Genomic DNA, 21,712 nt, shown 5'->3' with positions numbered 1-21,712 from the left:
CTTCTAGACCAGTGTTTCCCAACCAGGGTGCCTCCAGGTGTTGCAAAACTACAACTCCCAGCATGCCCGGACAGCCAAAGGCTGTCCGGGCATGCTGGGAGTTGTAGTTTTGAACCATCTGGAGGTCCGCAGGTTGGAGACCACTGCTGTAGGGTTTGTGCTCTCCTCGGGCTTGGTGAGTGGATGAAGTGAAGGCATATGGAGCATCTGACAGATAGACCCGGGGGGAGGTGATTGAGCACAATATCAGGAAACAATAAGGAAGTCATTGAATTCCCTTGGGAAGTACTTCAAATAGGAACCTGTGTGTAAAGTTTCGGCTTTTGCGTGTAAGAAGGACCATGCGTGCCTGATGGGAATAGTCTCCAGATTTCTCCAAAGTTTGACAGCAGCTCCTTAAAAAAAAAAAAGGCCCCCGGGATCCTCCGAATGACTTTGAGTCAATAATGCAAAAGAAGGTAAAAGGAATGACGTCAATAGTTGGAAAAAAGCCGCCCCGGTCCTCCACGACAGAAGATCAGAGAAGAGACTGGAAAGCATCCGAGACCAGAATAGACGCTCGGCTGACATCCCTGACACTCCGTGCCAGGTCACTAGGATTTCCTGCAGGCAGCTGGCCAATAGAAAGTCACTTATTTATGTCAATGTTATCAGACATGGAAGAGGAGGATGTGACATTCCGAGGATATCCCATCTCACGGCGATGCAACAACGTTTGTGGACGTCTTAGAAGTGTTTGCAAAGTCTATAAAAATAGATACCGAGGAGTCAAAGAAACTAATGATAACAGGAATATTACTCTAGACATCCAAGATTCAGAAATCGTAAAAGGTACACGCATTTTTGGAAGGGTGTCCTCATTAACCAATAGGAATTCCAGATACAGTACGGTGGGGATGAAAATTTTGGGAACCCCAGGTAAATATGTGTATTATTAATGTGCATAAAGAAGCCAAGGAACGATGGAAAAATCTCCAAAAGGCGTCAAATTACAGATTAGACATTCTTATAATATGTCACCAAAAGTTACATTTTATTTCCATCATTTACACTTTCAAAATAACAGAAAACAAAAAAATGGCGTCTGCAAAAGTTTGGGCACCCTGCAGAGTTAATATCTTGTACTGCCCCCTTTGGCAAGTATCACAGCTTGTGAACGCTTTTTGTAGCCAGCCAAGAGTCTTTCAATTCTTGTTTGAGGTATCTTTGCCCATTCTTCCTTACAAAAGTCTTCCAGTTCTTTGAGATTTCTGGGCTGTCTGTCACGCACTGCTCTTTTAAAGGTCTATCCATAGATTTTCAATTATATTGAGGTCAGGAGATTGTGAAGGCCATGGCAAAACCTTCAGTTTACGCCTCTTGATGTAATCCACTGTGGATTTCGAGGTGTGTTTAGGATCGTTATCCATTTGTAGAAGCCATCCTCTCTTTAACTTCAGCTTTTTCACAGATGGTATCAAGTTAGCATCCAAAATTTGCTGAAATTTTATTGAATCCATTTTTCCTTCTACTCGTGAGATGTTCCCTGTGCCACTGGCTGCAATACAACCCCAAAGTATGATTGATCCACCCCCATGCTTAACAGTTGGACAGAGGTTCTTTTCATTAAATTCTGTTCCCCTTCTTCTCTAAACGTACCTTTGCTCATTTTGGCAAAAAAGTTCAATTTTAACCTCATCGGTCCACAGAACTTGTTTCCAAAATGCATCAGGCTTGTCTATATGTTCATTTGCAAAGTTCAAACGCTGATTTTTGTGATGAGGACGTAGAAGAGGTTTTCTTCTGATGACTCTTCCATGAAGACCATATTTGTACAAGTATCTCTTTATAGTGGAATAGTGAACCACAACTCCAGTGTCTGCCAGATCTTTCTGGAGGGATTGTGCAGTCAAACGTGGGTTTTGTATTGTTTTTCTCACAATCCTGCGAGCTGTTCTGTCTGATATTTTTCTTGGTCTTCCAGATCTTGCTTTAACTTCCACTGTTCCTGATGACTTCCATTTCTTAATTACATTCCAAACAGAGGATATTGACATCTGAAAACGTTTTGCTATCTTCTTATAGCCTTCTCCAGCTTTGTGAGCGTCAACTATTTTCAGTTTCAGATTTCTAGACAACTGCTTAGAAGAACCCATGGTGCTGATTGTTGGGGCAAGGTCAGATGAGTCTGGGCATTTAAAACCTTTGAGATTGACATCACCTGGTCTTCCCAGATGATGATTGAGAACAATCCATGACACTGGCAGGTCTCAGCTTTGCAAAGGGGTCAGTGCATGCTATAAATTCTGCAGGGTGCCCAAACTTTTGCAGACGCCGTTTTTTTGTTTTCTGTTATTTTGAAAGTGTAAATGATGGAGATAAAATATAATTTTGTTGACATATTATAAGAAGGTCTAATCTGTAATTTGATGCCTTTTGGAGATTTTTCCATCTTTCCTTGGCTTCTTTATGCACATTAATACACATTTGTACCTGGGGTGCCTAAAATTTTGATCCCCACTGTATCTCCATAGCCGTGCCAGCCAAATTGTCTTTGTGAGGCTGAATTCACACCACGTTGTTGCAATACAGTTCCTGTACGGAACCGTATTGAAAACCGTATGCATTGACTCTTCATTAAAATCCGTACGCCAAATGATGCATCAGGTTGTGTCCATTTTGCATCCTGTACAATTTTGTCAGTTTGCCTACCGTTGCCTACTACGGTTTTTGGTCCGGGTGAAAAACCATATTAAACTGTATACGGGTTCAAATTTGTACACATGTTTTGATACAGTTTAGTCCAGTTTTGAGGAAAAGAAACCTATGGACCTCGTAGACCAGTGGTCTCCAACCTGTGGACCTCCAGATGTTGCAAAACTACAACTCCCAGCATGCCCGGACAGCCAACGGCTGTCCGGGCATGCTGGGAGTTGTAGTTTTGCAACATCTGGAGGTCCGAAGGTTGAAGACCACTATCGTAGACTATTCTGTATGAATCTGAAATGAACAGTGTTGAAGAAATCCCACTTCAAGGCTTAAAGGGGTACTCTGGTGGAAAAAAAAAATTCATATCAACTTGCTCCAGAACTGTCCAGAGTAGGAACAAATCCCCATAACAAATCTCTCCTGCTCTGGACAGTTCCTGACATGGACAGAGGTGTCAGCAGAGAGCACTGTGGTCAGACAGAAAAGAACTATATAACTTCCTCTGAAGTATATACAGCAGCTGATAAGTGCTGGAAGGATTAAGATTTTTAAATAGAAGTCATTTACAAATCTGTTTAAATTTCTGGAGCCAGTTGATTTGTAAAAAAAAACTTGTTTTGCATCGGAGTACCTCTTTAATTACCTTCTGATCTGTTCCGTATTGGGCTTATGCAAGAGATGGGGTTCTTCTCTCCAACACCATGTGTATCAGATGACCATCGGGTTTGTCAGACTTTCTGCATTTCTCTATTTTCATTGTGATATAAGCCAAAATAATGGCAATGGAAAGAAGATTAAAGGGGTATTCCAGGAAAAAACATATATATATATATATATATATATATATATATATATATATATATATATATATCTCAACTGGCTCCAGAAAGTTAAACAGATTTGTAAATTACTTCTATAAAAAACATCTTCATCCTTTCAGTACTTATGAGCTGCTGAAGTTGAGTTGTTCTTTTCTGTCTAAGAGCTCTCTGATGACACCTGTCTCGGGAACCGTCCAGTTTAGAAGCAAATCCCCATAGCAAACCTCTTCTACTCTGTGCAGTTGCCGAGACAAGCAGAGATGTCAGCAGAGAGCACTGTTGCCAGACAGAAAACAACAACTCAACTTCAGCAGCTGATAAGTATAGAAAGGATTAAGATTTTTGAATAGAAGTAATTTACAAATCTAGAAAAAAAATAGAAAAAGGCCAGCACGGCTGAATGAAATCTTCAAAACTTTATTCACGAATCCTCGTTAAAAACCTTCACGGTGGCAGAAAGACAAGGACATATGCAAAAATAGAAAAAATTGCACATGGAAAAACAGTCCCAAACAAGGCTGACGCGTTTCAGGTTGCCATACCCTTACTCATAGCTTGCCAATACTCAAATGAGAACGCCTTATATACTACAAGGCCATCCTTCCCATTAGGAAGGGGAGGGACATCTTATGTCAGTGTGAAATCCAACACAAGTAAAACCAGGAAAATACGTGTATCCTTAAAAAAACACACACAAAAAATCCAATAGGACTATGTAACAGCTAAGGAAAGCGAAACAAATAATTCACTTATTAATAATGCAATATTACATCCGTCTTGTTATTTAGGCCGTGCGGATATGTGCAATTCAACAAGGAAATCCACATGATCTCTCTATTGTGGAGAATGCGTATTAGATCACCTCCTCTTTTACTTCTTTTCGACAAAAACGCAAGGATGATGTATCTGAATTATGTGTGAGAAAAAAATGTTTTGAGACATTAGACATGCTAGGTACAGGGATGTGGAAATCCTATCGCCCGACGCCCGGGACAAGTAGTTTTTTTTTTTTATTTCCACACCCCTGTAGGTAACAACAGACCTGTAGCATGCCTGATGTGCTCCTGCATTCTCTTTTTAAGGTGCGTTTTGTGCTACCTACATAATCCATTTTACAAATAGTGCAGGTCACTCTGTATATTACGAGGGGACTATCGCAGTTAATACATTCGCGAATCATATGGATTTTATCATCTATTGTACTTTCTATTTTATTACCTTTCGTTGCATAAGGGCGCACCACACACCTCGCGTTACCGCATTTGTGGGAACCTTTAATTGTCAGCCAAGTCGACTGCTCCTCCTCTACACAAACCATACTAGGAACAAGCAGGTTTGATAGAGTTGAAGCGCGTCGGGCAGAGAACCGAACTCCCGGTTTGATGATCTCCCCGGGAAAAACAACTAACAGATGATCAAGTCATTAACATTTCATCATATATTATGTCGGCAGATGAAATTTCCGTGCATTCTAAAGGGCAAGGCTTCTCTCCTACGCACCATTTTGATGTGTATAAAACCATCTTGGACATAAACAAATTTGTGAGACAGTTAACTGTAAAAAACATTTTTTTTTAAAAATGGAACAGGGGAGGATATTTGTCAAGACAATGAACGTTCAAACACTGTGGAGCAGCCATCCATACAAACCAGTGCAGAGCTACCAATCATGCGGACCCTTCCTGACCAAATAGCGTACAGAGATCTATGCACACTAGCAAGCAGTGGTCTTACAATACAAGAAGAAACTTGCAGCTCAAAGAATTTTTTCACAAAAAATAATGATTTTTATCCGGTACAAACTAGGCCTCCCATTTTTGATCGGTTCCAGGATTTAATTATGAAGGACTTAAAGGGGTACTCCGGTGAAAACCTTTTTTCTTTTAAATCAACTGGTGGCAGAAAGTTAAACATATTTGTAAATTACTTCTATTAAAAAATCTTAATCCTTCCAGTACTTATTAGCTGCTGAATGCCACAGAGGAAATTCCTTTCTTTTTGGAACACTGATGACATCACGAGCATAGTGCTCTCTGCTGACATCTCTGTCCATTTTAGCAACCAAGCATAGCAGCTGTATGCTAAGGGCGGCATGGTGGCTCAGTGGTTAGCACTGCTGCCATGCAGTGCTGGGGACTTGGGTTCAAATCCCACTAAGGACAACAATAAATAAAGCGTTATTATAATAACGTCAGCAGAGAGAACTGTGCTCGTGATGTCATCAGAGAGTATTCCAAAAAGAAAATAATTTCTGTAGTATTCAGCAGCTAATAAGTACAGGAAGGATTAAGATTTTTTAATAGAAGTAATTTACATATATGTTTAACCAGTTGATTTAAAGGAAAAAAGGTTTTCACCGGAGTACCCCTTTAACCCCTTAAGGACTCAGCCCATTTTGGCCTTAAGGACTCAGACAATTTAATTTTTACGTTTTCATTTTTTCCTCCTCGCCTTCTAAAAATCATAACTCTTTTATATTTTCATCCACAGACTAGTATGAGGGCTTGTTTTTTGCGCGACCAGTTGTCCTTTGTAATGACATCACTCATTATATCATAAAATGTATGGCGCAACCAAAAAACACTATTTTTGTGTGGAAATTAAAACGAAAAACGCAATTTTGCTAATTTTGGAAGGTTTCGTTTTCACGCCGTACAATTTATGGTAAAAATGAAATGTGTTCTTTATTCTGAGGGTCAATACGATTAAAATGATATCCATTATTATATACTTTTATATTATTGTTGCGCTTAAAAAAAATCACAAACTTTTTAACCAAATTAGTACGTTTATAATCCCTTTATTTTGATGACCTATAACTTTTTTATTTTTCTGTATAAGCGGCGGTATGGGAGCTCATTTTTTGCGCCATGATCTTTACTTTTTTTTGATACCACATTTGCATATAAAAAACTTTTAATACATTTTTTATAATTTTTTTTTTAATAAAATGTATTAAAAAAGTAGGAATTTTGGACTTTTTTATTTTTTTTCGTTCACGCCGTTAACCGTACGGGATCATTAACATTTTATTTTAATAGTTCGGAACTTTACGCACGCGGCGATACCAAATATGTCTATAAAAAAAATTTTTACGCTTTTTGGGGGTAAAATAGGAAAAACGGACGTTTTGCTTTTTTATTGGGGGAGGGGATTTTTCACTTTTTTTTTACTTTTACTTTTAAATTTTTTTACATTTTTTTTTACACTTGAATAGTCCCCATAGGGGACTATTCATAGCAATACCATGATTGCTAATACTGATCTGTTCTATGTATAGGACATAGAACAGATCAGTGTTTTCGGTCATCTTCTGCTCTGGTCTGCTCGATCACAGACCAGAGCAGGAGATGCCGGGAGCCGCACGGAGGAAGGAGAGGGGACCTCCGTGCGGCGTTATGAATGATCGGATCCCCGCAGCAGCGCTGCGGACGATCCGATCGTTCATTTAAATCGCGAACTGCCGCAGATGCCGGGATCTGTATTGATCCCGGCACCTGAAGGGTTAATGGCGGACGCCCGCGAGATCGCGGGCGTCGGCCATTGCCGGCGGGTCCCTGGCTGCGATCAGCAGCCGGGATCAGCCGAGCATTACACGGGCATCGCTCCGATGCCCGCGGTTATGCTTAGGACGTAAATGTACGTCCTGGTGCGTTAAGTACCACCTCACCAGGACGTACATTTACGTCCTGCGTCCTTAAGGGGTTAATAACCTTACAAGCAAAAACATCAGCTGAAGTGAAACAAAACAACATTTCCAAGAAACAAACTAACGCAATTAAAAAACTAAAAGAAAATAAGGATTTAACTATTCGATCCGCCGACAAAGGCGGATCAATTGTATGCCTTAATACTGGACTCTATGTGGAATTAAATAGAAATCTCCTTTCAGATGAGGACACTTACCTTAAACTCCGTGGGGATCCCACTGAAATGTTCAAAAAGGACTTGAAAGCACTCCTGGAGGAGGGAAAATCAAGATCCATTCTAACACAAAAGGAAGTGGACTATATGTTTGTGCCAACACCAATTTTGCCGATCTTCCACTCACTACCAAAATTACACAAGAACCGATTCCCGCCGCCGATGCGTCCCATTGTGGCGGGGATCGTTTCCCTAAACGAACATGTGTGTGAGTGGTTAGATTCTGTTCTCCAACCCATTGTAAGTCTCTGTCCAAGCTACATCAAAGATACAAAACATCTCTTAGGTATTATGGATGGATTCACATGGAGCGACTCTCTGTCGTGGGTTATCTGCGACATTAAGTCGCTCTATTCATGTATCCCCCAAAATCTGGCTTTAGTTCCTATTTCGGAAATTTTAGATTGTTTTTCAGATTATTTTTTTGATTTGAAGCAGTTCATTATAGAGGTGGTGGACTATGTCTTAAAGCACAATTATTTTCAGTTTGGTAAAGATTTTTCCTTACAGCGCACGGGTGCTTCAATGGGAGCCAAATCTTCACCTGCGTTAGCTAATCTTTCTGTTTTTTGGTGGGAGGAGCACTTCATTTTTTGTGATCAGAATCGGTTTTCCACATGCCTCTCATGGTATGGGAGGTATGTGGACGACGTGATTATAGTTTGGAAGTCCGATCCAAATGAAGTATCTGCGTTCATACAATATATGAATGACAATCATTGTAATTTGAAATTTACGTACACATACAACAAACAGGAGGTCCCCTTTTTGGATTTGTTTTTACGGGGTAATCCAATAACGAAAAAAGTAGAAATAGAACCTTACCGTAAGGATATTACTGGTAATACTATTCTAAGAGCTGATTCTTGCCATGCTAAGCATACTATTTCTGCTATACCGGTTGTTGAGTTGACCCATATGAAACGAAACAGTTCCTCACCACAAATGTATCAGAGGGAAGCCGAAAGGACTTGCACCCGCTTGAGAGTGCGTGGATATCCCTCTTGGCTTCTGAATAAAGCCCGGGCTCGGGTGGATCATATGGATCGTAAGAGGCTGCTAACAGGTAGGAAATGTTCCAATACTCATGATCAAGTGACTTTTGTCACCACTTACAGTAGGGAATTTAATGAAATAAAAAGTATTGTGAATAAACATCTACCTCTACTGGCAGCAGATCCAGTAGTAGGGGAGATCATCAAACCGGGAGTTCGGTTCTCTGCCCGACGTGCTCCAACTCTATCAAACCTGCTTGTCCCTAGTATGGTTTGTGTAGAGGAGGAGCAGTCAACTTGGCTGACAATTAAAGGTTCCCACAAATGCGGTAACGCGAGGTGTGTGGTGCGCCCTTATGCAACGAAAGGTAATAAAATAGAAAGTACAATAGATGGCAAAACCCATATGATTTGCGAATGTATTAACTGCGATAGTCCCCTCGTAATATACAGAGTGACCTGCACTATTTGTAAAATGGATTATGTGGGTAGCACAAAACGCACCTTAAAAAAGAGAATGCAGGAGCACATCAGGCACGCTGCAGGTCTGTTGTTACCTACAGGGGTGTGGAAATTAAAAAAAAAAACTACTTGTCCCGGGCGTCGGGCGATAGGATTTCCACATCCCTGTACCTAGCATGTCTAATGTCTCAAAACATTTTTTTCTCAAACATAATTCGGATACATCATCCTTGCGTTTTTGTCGAAAAGAAGTAAAAGAGGAGGTGATCTAATACGCATTCTCCACAATAGAGAGATCATGTGGATTTCTTTGTTGAATTGCACATATCCACACGGCCTAAATAACAAGATGGATGTAATATTGCATTACTAATAAGTGAATTGTTTGTTTCGCTTTCCTTAGCTGTTACATAGTCCTATTGGATTTTTTGTGTGTGTTTTTTTAAGGATACACGTATTTTCCTGGTTTTACTTGTGTTGGATTTCACACTGACATAAGATGTCCCTCCCCTTCCTAATGGGAAGGATGGCCTTGTAGTATATAAGGCGTTCTCATTTGAGTATTGGCAAGCTATGAGTAAGGGTATGGCAACCTGAAACGCGTCAGCCTTGTTTGGGACTGTTTTTCCATGTGCAATTTTTTCTATTTTTGTATATGTCCTTGTCTTTCTGCCACCGTGAAGGTTTTTAACGAGGATTCCTGAATAAAGTTTTGAAGATTTCATTCGGCCGTGCTGGCCTTTTTCTATTTTTTTTCTACTATGTCTTGAGGTAGCCGTGCACGCCCCAGGTGAGCTGAGACCTTTTCCTCTTTTTTGTTATAATTTAGAAATCTGTTTAACTTTCTGGAGCCAGTTGATATATATATATATATATATATATATATATATATATATATATATATATATATATATACATATGTATATATATAAGTTTTTTCCTGGAATACCCCTTTAAAGGATGAAGAGCCGAGATACTTTTATTTTTTGTAAATTTTCCACCAATATTCTTTATATAGTTGCTTGGTGGTCACTGAATACAGGCAGGAGTCTAATTAGTTCACCTGGGTGACCTCCAGCAGCCTAATTAGATGAGCAGGTGCAGTGATGAGACACCACGCCAAAGGGTTAATGGGAAATGTAACGCTAGGAAATCATTTCAGTAAAACAATTGAAATCAGTATGGTTGAAAACTCAAGGCATACACAAAAACCTCTACGATATTCTTTAATAATAGTCTATGCTACACTATATGGCCATGACTAAGGGTCCAGCTTGACCCAAAACGCGTTGGTGTTTTCTGTGTATTCCATCTCATCCTAAATAAAGTACCTAATGCATTGTATCCTGTGCTGGAAATCTTTCTTCCATGCTACACTATATAAGCAATATATAAAATCTATGGCAATTGTGTCAGGGAACGTGGATCTGTCGACTTGTCCAGCCATTTATTAACACTTGCTCACCTGGTCTACATTTAAAGATATTTTGAATGATTCTAGAAGGAATTTGGATACAATATAACCTTGACCAGTGTAAGGAGGATCTGGTAAGGATGCGCCTGGTGAATAATTGGGGTAAATTACACATAATTTCTGGACAAGTCTCCTGCAGTCGGTGTTGTCTATGATGGACTCTTCCTCATCCGCTTCTTGGGTCTTCATCATGTGACTCATGTAAAATGACCGAATTACTAAACATCTGCTCCACAGCCCGATCTGTCATATTCACCATTCAGGAGCAGAACAATACTCGAACAAATCGGAAACACACGTTGTCTAAACGTTCTGTGTCAACAATCCCAGACGATGATCCTGAAGGTAAAAGATTCCATATGCAAAGAGCTGGAATGGCTTCATTATGAGACATTACTGAGACATTATGAGACATTACTGAGACATTACTGAGACATTACTGTCATTAGTCCCAGAATAAATTGTTCAAAAGGAAAACCATGAAGATACTGGGAGGCAGGTGAGAATACAAGATGGATACCAGATGTAAGAGATAAATAACAGGCTGGTCAAATGAAGTTCACAGTACAAGGAGGAGTAAGAGTCCTGACCATAGGAGCTTACACTCTATGAGGAATAAGAGGAGATACAGGAGGAGGAGGAGTAAGAGTCCTGACCATAGGAGCTTACACTCTATAAGGAATAAGAGGAGATACAGGAGGAAGAGGAGTAAGAGTCCTGACCATAGGAGCTTACACTCTATAAGGAATAAGAGGAGATACAGGAGGAGGAGTAAGAGTCCTGACCATAGGAGCTTACACTCTATAAGGAATAAGAGGAGATACAGGAGGAGGAGTAAGAGTCCTGACCATAGGAGCTTACACTCTATGAGGAATAAGAGGAGATACAGGAGGAGGAGGAGTAAGAGTCCTGACCATAGGAGCTTACACTCTATAAGGAATAAGAGGAGATACAGGAGGAGGAGTAAGAGTCCTGACCATAGGAGCTTACACTCTATAAGGAATAAGAGGAGATACAGGAGGAGGAGTAAGAGTCCTGACCATAGGAGCTTACACTCTATAAGGAATAAGAGGAGATACAGGAGGAGGAGTAAGAGTCCTGACCATAGGAGCTTAAACTCTATAAGGAATAAGAGGAGATACAGGAGGAGGAGTAAGAGTCCTGACCATAGGAGCTTACACTCTATAAGGAATAAGAGGAGATACAGGAGGAGTAAGAGTCCTGACCACAGGAGCTTACACTCTATAAGGAATAAGAGGAGATACAGGAGGAGGAGTAAGAGTCCTGACCATAGGAACTTACACTCTATAAGGAATAAGAGGAGATACAGGAGGAGTAATAGTCCTGACCATAGGAGCTTACACTCTATAAGGAATAAGAGGAGATACAGGAGGAGGAGTAAGAGTCCTGACCATAGGAGCTTACACTCTATAAGGAATAAGAGGAGATACAGGAGGAGGAGTAAGAGTCCTGACCATAGGAGCTTACACTCTATAAGGAATAAGAGGAGATACAGGAGGAGGAGGAGTAAGAGTCCTGACCATAGGAGCTTACACTCTATAAGGAATAAGAGGAGATACAGGAGGAGTAATAGTCCTGACCATAGGAGCTTACACTCTATAAGGAATAAGAGGAGATAGAGGAGGAGGAGTAAGAGTCCTGACCATAGGAGCTTACACTCTATAAGGAATAAGAGGAGATACAGGAGGAGGAGTAAGAGTCCTGACCATAGGAGCTTACACTCTATAAGGAATAAGAGGAGATACAGGAGGAGGAGTAAGAGTCCTGACCATAGGAGCTTACACTCTATAAGGAATAAGAGGAGATACAGGAGGAGGAGGAGTAAGAGTCCTGACCATAGGAGCTTACACTCTATAAGGAATAAGAGGAGATACAGGAGGAGGAGGAGTAAGAGTCCTGACCATAGGAGCTTACACTCTATAAGGAATAAGAGGAGATACAGGAGGAGGAGTAAGAGTCCTGACCATAGGAGCTTACACTCTATAAGGAATAAGAGGAGATACAGGAGGAGGAGTAAGAGTCCTGACCATAGGAGCTTACACTCTATAAGGAATAAGAGGAGATACAGGAGGAGGAGTAAGAGTCCTGACCATAGGAGCTTACACTCTATCAGGAATAAGAGGAGATACAGGAGGAGGAGTAAGAGTCCTGACCATAGGAGCTTACACTCTATAAGGAATAAGAGGAGATAAAGGAGGAGGAGGAGTAAGAGTCCTGACCATAGGAGCTTACACTCTATAAGGAATAAGAGGAGATACAGGAGGAGGAGGAGTAAGAGTCCTGACCATAGGAGCTTACACTCTATAAGGAATAAGAGGAGATAAAGGAGGAGGAGTAAGAGTTCTGACCATAGGAGCTTACACTCTATAAGGAATAAGAGGAGATACAGGAGGAGGAGTAAGAGTCCTGACCACAGGAGCTTACACTCTATAAGGAATAAGAGGAGATACAGGAGGAGGAGTAAAATTCCTGACCATAGGAGCTTACACTCTATAAGGAATAAGAGGAGATACAGGAGGAGGAGGAGTAAGAGTCCTGACCATAGGAGCTTACACTCTATAAGGAATAAGAGGAGATACAGGAGGAGGAGGAGTAAGAGTCCTGACCATAGGAGCTTACACTCTATATGGAATAAGAGGAGATACAGGAGGAGGAGTAAGAGTCCTGACCATAGGAGCTTACACTCTATAAGGAATAAGAGGAGATACAAGAGGAGGAGTAAGAGTTCTGACCATAGGAGCTTACACTCTATAAGGAATAAGAGGAGATACAGGAGGAGGAGTAAGAGTCCTGACCATAGGAGCTTACACTCTATAAGGAATAAGAGGAGATACAGGAGGAGGAGTAAGAGTCCTGACCATAGGAGCTTACACTCTATAAGGAATAAGAGGAGATACAGGAGGAGGAGGAGTAAGAGTCCTGACCATAGGAGCTTACACTCTATAAGGAATAAGAGGAGATACAGGAGGAGTAATAGTCCTGACCATAGGAGCTTACACTCTATAAGGAATAAGAGGAGATACAGGAGGAGGAGTAAGAGTCCTGACCATAGGAGCTTACACTCTATAAGGAATAAGAGGAGATACAGGAGGAGGAGTAAGAGTCCTGACCACAGGAGCTTACACTCTATAAGGAATAAGAGGAGATACAGGAGGAGGAGTAAGAGTCCTGACCATAGGAGCTTACACTCTATAAGGAATAAGAGGAGATACAGGAGGAGTAAGAGTCCTGACCATAGGAGCTTTTCCAGGGCAAACTCTGCTAGTTGCGGCCATAAATCAAGTTTGGCTGCCCTGAAGTCCAGCGGATCTTCAATGGTTGTTGGCATGGCCATGTCAAGGTATGCCACCACCTGCTGGTTCAGGTCCTGCTCCATGTCTACCTGCTGCTGATGAGTTGCTTTACTATGCGGGTGATGAAAGGTACTCATCAGCGACTGTAGACTCAGGCTGCTGCTGATGGAGCTGGTACTGCTCCTGCCACCCCTCCCCAGCAGCCATGGCATTGGAACGTGAGTGCAGACCTGCGAGAGGATGGACGATGGCACCGATAGGCATCAGCCAACTGACTACGTAGGATCTCTCTGTAGTTGGTCAGTTTGACCTCCCTCTCAGTGGGTGTAAAAAAGGCAAGCAACTGAGCATACATAGTGTCATTTGTGCAAGTGACTCGGAGGGACTACCTGCCTTCATCTCCACTGCATACTGCCACGGTGTGTCTGGGTCCTCTGTCTCACCTTCCTCATAGTAACCCTCTTGCTCCTCTGGCTGCTCCTGCTCCTCCTCTCCTTTCAGATGACTAGAAGCACCGCCCATCTCATGAAACCTAAACTGTGCTCCACTGTGCCCCTCATCCTATCCTCCAGTTTAGCCCCCACAGGGCTCATGTGGCCTTGAGATGTAGGCGTCACATCTACAGTGCTCTGACCAGCCATCATTTCCAACACTTGTTGTAGGAAATGTAGGAGTGGAATCACAACGTTCATCCCGTAATCCTGGCAACTTACAAATAATGTGGCTTCCTCAAGGGGCCTGAGCAAACGGCAGGTGTCAGGTATGAGCTGCCACTGGTTCACACGTTGAAGTTACACAGGGGAGTACTCCTATCTGCTTGGATCATCAAGAAATTGTAGATGGCTTTTCTATGTTCGTACAGTCGGTCCAACATATGAAGGATGGAATTCCAACCTGTGGAAATGTCGCAAATCAGACTATGTTGTGGGATAACGTTCTGACGCTGCAGCTAAAGGAGGGTGTGCTTTGCGGTGTACGAGCAGCTGAAGTGCATGCACAGTTTCCTTCCCATTGTTAGGATGTCTTGCAAATGGGGGGAACACTTCAGGAACCGCTTCACAACCAGATTCAACACGTGTGCCATGCAGTGCGCATGGCTCACCCTTCCTTGTCACAGCGCGGCCAAGATGTTCTCGGTCACCATGGTTCTCATTTCTAGTTTTCATGGAGTAAGCCATGCACCAATTTCTCTACAAATGACCTTTAGCAGTTCCTCCCCTGTGTGACTCCGTTCGCCAAGGCAAACCATGTGAAGAACAGTGTGGCACCACCGTGCCCTACACACATGGTACGATGAAGGGCCACTGAGACTTGTCTGGACAGTGGAGGCTGAGGACACGGTGGAGGATGAGGAAGCAGAGTCGCACACTGTCACAGGACCAACGGGCTGACAGTGTGGAGGAGGAAGCGGCCTGACTTGTCCAGGTTGTGGTTGTGGCTATGCAGGAACCACATTCACCCAGTGGGCCATAAAGGACCTGTATTGTCTCTGATCACAGTTACAGCTTCTGACGTCAATGCTGCCGTGCACTTTGGTATACACCGACAGGCTTAAGGACTGGCCCACCTTCTCTTCCACAAAATTGTGCAGGGCTGGTACTGCCTTCTTTGCAAAGAAATGACGGCTTGGCACACTCCACCTCGGCTCGGCACAAGCCATCAGTTCTCTGAAAGGTGCAGAGTCCACCACTTGAAGAGGGAGGGACTGTAGCACCAGCAACTTGGACAGGAGCACATTCAACTTCTGCGCCGTTGAATGAGTGGGCGCATACTGTTGACTCTTGGACATGGCTTCGTAGATAGATTGTTGGTGGAATGGCTGACTAAAAGTGGGAGAAGCAGGACCATCTGGAGCGACAGAAGGTGGGTATGACACAGCTCCCTTCGTTTGAGGTGGTGGAGACTTGGCTGGCTGAAGGAGGGAGTGGATGGCCACTGGGTGATGCAGCAGGCTGGACCACTACATTGGAGCCACAGTTCTCCCAGGCCACTTTATGGTGATGAAGCATGTGTTGACGCAGGGCCGTGGTGCCACGCTTCAACTTCTGCCGACATATCTGGCATGTGGCTATGTGAACCTCCTCTGGATGCTTTATGAAAAACTGCCACACCGCCGAGTAGCTGATTTTCCCACCTACAGTCCGCACTAATTGACTGTTGCCGCCGTCTCCAGGAACCCCTGTTCCACTACCTCCCGGGAAGGTAGGCTGCCATGAAGCAGGTGGTCTCCCCCGGGCACGTTTGGCTCCAGAATTTCCACTTCTGCCACCACGCTGACTGCCAACCATGCTACCGCCTTGCTGCCTCAAGGGCAACCTGCAACTCTCTTCTCCTGATGATGATGAAGCCCCTTCTGCACCCGGCTCCCAATTGCGATCGGCTTCATCATCATCAACAGTTGTCTGCACGTCACTGATGTCCTCCTCAGGTTCTCAAACAGTGTCTGCTTCAGGACCCTGAACACTTGCAACACCGCCTCCCACGTCACTCTCCGCATCACTACTTGGCTGCCTTGCGGAGGAAGTGGCACATGTCTCCTCCCCTTCTTGGCTGTCCAGTAGCTGCTGACTGTCCTCTATTGGCTCAGTAAATAGTGGAGCTGAACCCACAGCATAAGATACTTCTGTGGGGGAGGGAACAGCAAAGTACAGAGGCAATGGGAGGACAGGGACTGCTCCCGGGCCATGCCAACTGAGGGTTGTGTCTGAGGAACCCACCGACTGTTGACTGGGGGTGTCAGATGTCACTTGTGATGAAGTGGATGAGTGTGTTAACCAATCGATGACGGCAGATGGGTTGCTGGTGGAGACACGACCGCTGGCTGATAACAGGAGCTCAGGCCTCTCGCTGCAACTCCTGCTGCCACTCGCCCCTAGTCTTCTGCGACCTCTGCATGAAGAATTTAGGCCTCTGCCACTCCTCTGTGCACGTCCTGGCACTTCTCTGCCTGACATACTTAGTGCGTTTATGAGGGGAGTACAATACACTTCACTACGCTTAAAGCAGTATTTGTCTAGTAACAGCAGCAGGTGTGCACTTTTGGCTGGCCTTTCACAGTATGTAGGCCCTTGACAGATTAACAGGAATAAAATAGTACAATACTTAGATGTAGGTACGTGGTATGCACTGATGAGGGCAGAAAAATGCTCTACAGTACACTTAAAAAAGTATCTGAGTACAACACCAGTTGATGAGTATTTTTGTCTGTCCTTTCACAGTATGTAGGCACTTGACAGATTAACAGGTAGAAAATAGTACACTACTCAGATCGTACTACGTATGCGGTATGCACTGATGAGGGCAGAAAAATGGGCTACAGTGCCCTTAAAAATATATATTTTTGTAAAACACCAGCAGTACACAACAGTGCTGCAGCCAAAAAAAGCTGTGTACTAAACAAAAATTGCACTCTGTCACAGACTATTAGTAATGGACTGATGGATATTTTACCGTCTACAGACTAGTATGACCAGTAGATGATTTTTTGTGGAACAAAGACACAGAATTGCGCTGAAAAATTCTTCCTGCCTCCTCTGCTAAGGTTTATGAAGTTGAGGCAACACACAGCTCTCTGCCCCTCTCTGTAATACAATGCTAAAGAAAGTGACTGGGAGGTTAATGCCTGCAGCTGCAGAAAAAATCCTTTTCAGTGGAAAAAACACTGCTCTCCGTCCATGAGAACGCTGATGTGACTTGGAGGATGTTAAACGCTGCTGGAATGCGCTTTTCTCTGCTGTAACACACACACAGCGATGTCCGTCCTATCTCTCTGCAGTGTAATGAATGAAGTGGCTGGCCGCAATATGGCTGCCATTTATATAGGGCTGTGACATCTCTGGGGTGACTGGCTGCTGATAGGCTGCTCCTGCATGTGATTCAGGGTCATCCCACCTACTTCCCTTCCCGCCTTCCCAGCATCCCTTGCCCCATGTACTGACACGTGGATCCGCCACTGCAGATGCCCTGGAGCCTGGAACACTGTAAAATGGAGTTTAATGAAGCGATTTGTGCGATAGAATCGCGGCGATATTCGCATTTGTTGCAAATCGAATATTTCCTGAAATTCGTAACGAATTCGGGTTCATCAGCTTCAATTCGTTCATCTCTAGTGCAGGGTCTACCATTTGAAATGGGAGGGACTGCAGCACCAGCCACTTAGGCAGGAGCACATTCAACTTCTGTGCCGTTGGATGAGTGGGCGCATACTGTTGTCTCTTGGAAATCGCTTCAGTGATGAATTTCTGCAAGAAAGAGTGACGAGAAGTAGGAGGAGCATCTGGACCAACAGAAGATGGGAATGACACACAGCTCCCTTCGCCTGAAGTGCTGGAGCCTTGGCTGGCTGAAACAGGGAGCGGCGTGCCACTGGGTGAGGCAGCAGGCAGGACCACCACATCGGAGCCACAGTTCTCCCAGGCTGCTCTATGGTGACGCTGCATATGTTGATGCAGGGCCGTGGTGCCAATATTGGCCATGCTTCACCTTCTGCCGACATATCTCTCATGTGGCCATGTTAACCTCTTCCGGATGCTTGAAAAAAAACTGCCACACCACTGAGTAGCTGATTTCCCCCCTAACAGTCCATACTAATTGACTGCTACTGCAGCAGACTCCGGGAACCCCTGCTCCACTACCTCCCGGGCAGGTAGGCTGCCGTGAAGCAGGTGGTCTACCCCGGGCACGTTTTGCTCCAGACTTCCCGCTGTTGCCACCTTGCTGACTCCCAACCGTGCTACCGCCTTGCTGGCTCAGTTGCTGCCTCACAGGCAACCTGCAACCCTCTTCTCCTGATGATGATGAAGCCCCTTCTGCACCCGACTCCCAAGTGCGATCATCTTCATCATCATCGAGTTGTGTCTGCACGTCACTGATGTCCTCCTCAGGTTCCACAACAGTGTCTGCTTCAGGACCCTGAACCCTGGCAACACCGCCTCCCACGTCACTCTCCGCATCACTACTTGGCAGCCTAGCGGAGCAAGTGGCGCATGTCTCCTCCAGTTCTTGGCTGTCCAGTAGCTGCTGACTGTCCTCTATTAGATCGTCCTCAGTAAATATCGGAGCTGAACCCACAGCATAAGATACTTCTGTAGGGGAGGGAACAGCATAGGACAGAGGCAATGGGAGGACACGGACTGCTCCCGGGCCATGCCAACTGAGGGTTGTGTCTGAGGAACCCACCGACTGTTGACTGGGGGTGTCAGATGTCACTTGTGATGATGTGGATGACCTTGTTAACCAATCAATGACGGCTGCTGGGTTGTTGGTGGAGACACGACCGCTGGCTGATAACGGGAGCTCAGGCCTCTCGCTGCGACTCCTGCTGCCACTTGCCCCTAGTCTGCTGCGACCTCCTCATGTAACCACCTTACTACTGGGGTGACACACTGTAACAAATCTCCACCCCTAGACATTTTATCCCCTATACAAAGAATAGGGGATAAGATGTCTAATTGCGGGGGTCCCACCGCTGGGGGCCCACACGATCTCCCTGCTGCACCCAGTGCACACGCCACTCAGGATGTCATGGCTACCCCCGCTCAATGCAAGTCTATGGGAGTCCCATAGACTTGCATTGAGGGGGGGTGGCTGTGACGTCCCGAGCCTCCGCCCCTCATCGCCAGTCATCCGGCACAGATCAAAGTTCCCCCAGCAGAGGGACCCCCACGATCAGACATCCTATCCCCTATTTTTTGATAGGGGATAAGATGTCTAGGGGAGGAGTACCCCTTTAAAGTGACTTAGCTCAGTCTATGAGATATTTAATTTGATTGTATGACTGATATATACCCTATACCATAGTAGTGCTGGTTCTTTGTTACTATGGTGATATTTACTATATTTTGTGTACACCTATACATTGGTCACTAGATCTAGGTATTTTGTAGTGTTCTGTGATCCTTCAAGCATATTGGTTTTCTCTTCTACTTCGTATATAGAGGAATTTTATCAATAGGTTTCGTGTGTTTTTGGGTGTAGAAAAGTCACAAAGACTTGTGCAACGATTTTTCTGCGCAAACATTTATAACTTTTCATCGGCTCTAGATCTCAAGCACTTAAACAAAAAAAAGTCTCGAATTGTTGTGCAATGTCCTCAATAAAACTGCAAACATTCACCAGCGCAGGCCTGGCTTACAAAACTAGCTGTGGTGGAAGGCATTTTTGCAAAGCATGTTAAAGGAGTAATTATCCAAAGGAGAAGGGATAAGATGTTTGATCGCGGGGGTCCCACCGAACTTCGCTCCGTGCCGGATGACTGGCAATGTGGGGCGGAGGCTCGTGATGCCATGGCCATGCCCCCTCAATGCAGGTCTATTTACTCCCGCCCCCTTCCCGCGGGATTTCAGATCACAGGGGGCCCCAGCGGTTGGACCCCCCCGCGATCTGAAACTTATCCCCTATCCTAAGGATAGGGGATAAGTTTTTCAGCACTGGATATGTCCTTTAAGCCATCATTAGATGGCTTACATAGATGAATGTCACGCTAATGCATTACATTGATCCATGTAATCTGTGTTTGATTGCTAAGGGCTGCTGTGGTGGCCCAGTACAGGAGTTGTACCCCTGTACCCTAGCTGCCGTGTCCGGCAGACTCCATTCTGTGATCCCTGGGCCCCCTTCACCTGTCTCCTATGTACATTCCCTTAAGTGCCTATGTTATCTTATGTATTGTACCTATAATGTGTCATGTGATTGTGACCAGGAAAGGTACCAGTGACCAAGTGACATATGGGACCCCTCCTAGTCTCCCCCATATAAGCCCTGGGTGGAGCTAGCTCGCTCTCTTAGTTCCTGCTTAGCTGAGTGCAGTGAGGTTACGTCCTGGATTGTGTCCGGAATCCAGAGGAGGCCAAAGTCTACCACGCAGCCACGGATCCACAAGTCCACTACCCCCCAGGTCCAAGTCAAAACCTGGTAAGCTACAAGCAGGGTGAAGTCTGTCATAGTCAGTCTCAGTAAAGTCAGTCCAAGTCAAGTCTGTCCCAAGTCAGCATCAAATTGTCCAAGTCCACTATAAGTCCCAGCAAGCCTTGTGGTCTCTGAAGTCACTGGTCACCGCCCAGCCAAGCTGTATAGACTGTTACATCTGTCTGACTCAGTAAAGCTGCCGTTGTTCCGTAACTTGGCTTCGGAGCCATTATTTGCCCCCGTGTCTAGCCCAGGATCCAGCGGTATTCCTTTGGGTGGTGTAGAGGTAAAACCACGCCCTGGCGTCACGAACACAAGGGGTTAATGCCATCTGCCCCTAGGGTAATACCATCTGCCCTGCATCACACCGTCACCACACTGCCAAAGGCAGCCTTAAAGGAGAACTGTCACCAAGGTCACCCACACTAAACTTTTCTCCCTCCAATTGCCGCTGAGTTATGTCCCGGTGAAGTTCCGTTGTTTGTCCCCAGCATCATGCTTAAAGGCGGGGCCCCCGACGGCTGTCTGCCTCTGACACGTCCTAAGCTCGCCCCCTTACTTAGCATTTAATTGCCTTTAACTCCACATCCTAGTGATGTTTAGTCTCATGCCCCGTGAGCTCAGCGCCCTGTCTGCAGAGCGCCTGCGCCTAAAGCTTTCACCCTCTCACTAAAGCCTCGCTACTCCCGACTTCCGGGTGTAGCAAGGAACCGGCGCATGCGCAGTACCAATGTCCAGAGCCCTCTCCGTACGCCGTGTGGGTGAACTTGGTAACAGTTTTCATTTAAAGGGGTACTCCGGTGGAAAACTTTTTAATTTTTTATTTTTGAAATCAAATGGTGCCAGAAAGTTAAATAGATTTGTAAATTACTTCTATTAAAAAAATCTTAAACCTTCCAGTACTTTTTAGGGGCTGTATGCTACAGAGGAAATTATTTTCTTTTTGTATTTCTCTGATGTCACGAGCACAGTGCTCTCTGCTGACCTTTGCTGTCCATTTTAGGAACTGTCCCGAGCAGGAGAAAATCCCCATAGCAAAACATATGCAGCTCTGGACAATTCCTAAAATGGACAGCAGAGGTCAGCAGAGAGCACTGTGCTCGTGACATCAGAGAAATACAAAAAGAA

The sequence above is a fragment of the Hyla sarda genome, chromosome 3 (genome assembly GCF_029499605.1).
Source record: "Hyla sarda isolate aHylSar1 chromosome 3, aHylSar1.hap1, whole genome shotgun sequence".
Taxonomy (NCBI): Eukaryota; Metazoa; Chordata; class Amphibia; order Anura; family Hylidae; genus Hyla; species Hyla sarda.
The sequence above is the reverse complement of the archived record's forward strand: the minus strand, read 5'-3'. Positions refer to the sequence as shown.